The sequence below is a fragment of the Lactuca saligna genome, chromosome 7 (assembly GCF_052625555.1).
Source record: "Lactuca saligna cultivar CGN05327 chromosome 7, ASM5262555v1, whole genome shotgun sequence".
NCBI classification, from domain to species: domain Eukaryota; kingdom Viridiplantae; phylum Streptophyta; class Magnoliopsida; order Asterales; family Asteraceae; genus Lactuca; species Lactuca saligna.
The window spans coordinates 152996883-153000993 of record NC_136423.1 but is presented as its reverse complement, the minus strand read 5'-3'; the positions used below and the strand labels follow the sequence as shown (position 1 = coordinate 153000993).

General features: G+C 35.5%; 1 pseudogene; it reads right to left on the bottom strand.

The window, feature by feature from the left end:
- Nucleotides 1-2785: 2785 nt before the first annotated feature.
- LOC145007350 (2S seed storage protein pseudogene) lies at nucleotides 2786-3613 on the bottom strand (annotated as a pseudogene).
- Between the last annotated feature and the right edge of the window lie 498 nt (nucleotides 3614-4111).

Below are 4111 nucleotides of genomic sequence, written 5' to 3'. Positions count from 1 at the left end.
ACTAAACATGAAGTAATAGTGTAACATCTCATTTAATCTAATATATATAACTAATGATACATAAAAAACCCATAAAAATTATTAACATAATACACATACATAATACGGATATATAACTAATGATACATATATAACATCCCATTTAATCAAACATTTTTAACAAATTTATAAAATTAGCCTAACATTTCAACAAAATTAACATTTTTAACAAATTAAAGTTTACAACATTTTTTATATATCACATTTCAACAAAATTAACATTTTTAACAAATTTTTCACAACATTTTTTATATATCACATTTCAACAAAATTAACATTTTTAACGAATTAAAGTTCACAACATTTTTTATATATATCACATTTCAACAAAATTAACATTTTTAACAAATTGAAATTAACCATATATTCAACCAAGCTATGAAATTAACCAAATATTCAACCAAATTAAATCTAAATCCTTAAATTCGACATCACATTCAACAAAACTTATTAGCATTATCAATGAATAAAGCATCTAAATTGTATACATCAAGTAATTTCAAAAAAAAAAAACACTAGGGTTTTACCTTTTAGGGAAGAATCGAGCAAAAGGCCGAGAGAGAGAAGGGAAGTGCGCCGGAGAAGAAAGCCGGCGATGGCAGCACTGGTCGGCGACGGCAACGGTGAGAGCGGGAAGAATCGCTGGCGATTGTTGGAACGAGAGGGGGGGAGAAGTTTGGTTCTTTCTTTTCTGGATCTGTTCGCTGACCGAAGGGGTGAAGGGGAGGGGGGAATTCGTGGGATATAAGGAAATAGAATGGATTTTAATTAAAAACAATAGCTACCGATTTGCTACGGCCCAGCTTCGGAATTTGCTACGGATTAGCTACGGACCGGTTTAGCAACGGTTTAGCTACCGATTAGCTACTGCCTGCCAAAAAAAAAAAACGTGGGTGGGATTCAAACTCGGGTTGAATACGTACAATGCCACAAACTTACCAACCGGCCGAGCATACCACATCCATACCAACATGCATGACTATTCTATTTAAACATCTTATTATTATTATTATTATTATTATTATTATTATTATTATTATTATTATTATTATTATTATTATTATTTTGATTATTATTATTATTAATATTATTATTATTATTATTATTATTATTATTATTATTATTGTCGTGGGATGAATATAACAAGGAAATAAAATGGATTTTAATTAAAAAAAATAGCTACCGATTTGCTACGGCACAGGTTCGGAATCTGCTACGGCTTAGCTACGGACACGTTTAGCGACGGTTTAGCTACCGATTAGCTATGGCCTGCAAAAAAAAAACGTGGGTGGTATTCAAACTCGGGTTGCCTACGTACAATACCACAAACTTACCAACCAGCCGGGCATGCCACATCCATACTAACATGCTTGACTATTCTATTTAAACATCTTCTTATTCTTATTATTATTATTATTATTATTATTATTATTATTATTATTATTATTATTATTATTTCTATTATTATTATTATTATTATTATTATTATTATTATTATTATTATTTCTATTATTATTATTATTATTATTATTATTATTATTATTATTATTATTATTATTTCTATTATTATTATTATTATTATTATTATTATTTCCGTTAGAATTCCGTAGCTAGTCCGTAGCTAATTAGCTACGGATTAGCTACGGATAATTCTTATTTTCGACATTTCGGGCACAAAAAGTCGTTTTTTCCGCTTCGTTTTTTTCACACCTCTATTATACATGATTATCTATATTTTCTAAAACTTTTAGCTATTAATGTCATTCATAAAATCGTGTGCCCATACGGGATCCATTACACGTTTAATGGCTTTAAACTCTAATGCTTATCATTTACGTTCACATATAAATACTCACAAAAACGTATACATACACATATACACATACATATATACCACAACTCATTCATGTCTACAAACATAAATCCATCACAAGTTGGTGAAAAATATAGTCATTATATTGTTAAACCGTTAAACGAGTACTTATTAAACGAGTACTTGATCCCGAAGGTGCACAATACTTTATGAATGATATTAATAGCTAAAAGTTGGTGAAACTAGATATAATCACGTATAATAGAGGTGTGAAAAAAACGAAGCAGAAAAAACGACGTTTGGTGCCCGAAAAACTGAAAATAAGAATTATCCGTAGCTAATCCGTAGCGAATTAGCTACGGACTAGCTACGGAATTCTAACGGAAAGCACATTCCGTAGCTAATCCGTAGGTAATTACCTACGGATTAGCTACGGAATGTGCTTTCTGTTAGAACTCCGTAGCTAATTCGCTACGGATTAGCTACGGATAATTCTTATTTTCAGTTTTTCGGGCACCAAACGTTGTTTTTTCCGCTTCGTTTTTTTCACACCTCTATTATACATGATTATCCCTATTTTCACCAACTTATAGCTATTAATATCATTCATAAAGTTGTGTGCACATATGAGATCCATTACTCGTTTAATGGTTTAACACGCTTATGATCTACGTTCACATATAAATACGCACAAACACGTATACACACACATACACGTACACATATACCACAACTCTTTCACGTATACACACATACAGCCATCATTTTATTTATTCATAAAAAAAGATGAAAGAGCGATTACATGAGATTTATAGATACTCATTCCTCCATGAGCCTACTTATTTTTGCAACGACTCCCATCTCAAAATTCAAAACCGTAAACCTTGACTAGAGATGCGAATGACATTTATTCCTTGATCAATAATCTCCACCTTAAAACATGGTAGATGGGATTCGGCATTGCTGCACTTCTAGTTTGCATTGGCTGGGCAGACTTTGAACAATCTGCTGCAAGTCTTGGGTCCGATGCTGTCCACCACGTCGGCCACGTTGTTGGCTCCCTTGTTGCTGCTGCCTCTGGGCTTGCCTGTACACCTCCTGCATGGCCTCGCACTGGCATTCTTCATCCACGTTCTGAAGCTCATTGCAGCATTGTTCGAGACCTTGTGGCTTGCTGACGCTCATCAGAAGGGTTGGATAGGAACCCAGTTGTTGTTGGATGAAGTTTTGGCACTGGTTGAATTGTCGGCTTCGGATGCGTTCGCACTGCTGTTGCGAGCCACGGCGGTTGTAGGTGGTGTCCTCGGTGATTGTGGTGAAGGTGGTGATTGAGATTTTTCCGACTTGGCATTGTCTAGTTTGGAGTTTGCATTGGTTAGGAAGGTTCTGAGCTTTCTGCATCATCTGTCTGATCTGCTTGGAACCGAAGCTTCCGCCTTGTTGTCCCTGTTGTTGTTGTTGCATCTTCTGGGCTTCGCGGAATGCTTCCTTCACAGCCTCACACTGGCACTGCTCGTCGACGTATTGGAGCTCTTGGCAGCACAACTGTTGCTGACTCCGGTCGTCTTCTTCATACAAATTCTGGCCCTGCGCGAGATACCTCTGGCACTGATTGAATCTTTGACCCTGGAGCTGTCGGCTGCACTGCTGCTTCGAGAATGTGCTTTCCTCCTCGATGGTGGTGGTGATGATGGTGCTGTGGGCGGAAGCAAACGCTACAAGGGCTGTGAAAGCAAGTGCTAGTGCTATGAGCTTTGCCATTGTGGGATGGTTGTGAATCGATGGTTGTGGTGGTGGGTATTTATGGTACATGTGGCTGCACACGTGGAGAGCCGGTTGTAATAAGTGGCGAAGTTGAATACTATCGAGCAACACGTACGAGTTTTTACATCTCAAATGTAACAAGTGGAAGTGCTTTTTTGGGAGTTTTTAGGTGTCTATTGTTCGAACGCTTGTGGTCCTGTAATGGTTCCAGATGGATTTGGAGTAATATATATTTCTTATATATAATTTTTAGTTAGCCAAGTTCTATCTTATTGGTACTATGAGAAGTAGCCTAATCAAAGCTAATGATTTATGGTTAGTTTAGCGTAATAATATTATGTCTAGCTTATCTGCACCCGTTTGTAGTCTTAGATCATTAAGATCTATAAATATAAAAATGGTTGAACGAAATTTGATATATTGGGTTTAGATACAAATCAAACTAAGACAAAAATTAACTTGGGTTTTTTATTTTATCTAAAAGATAAAAACTAA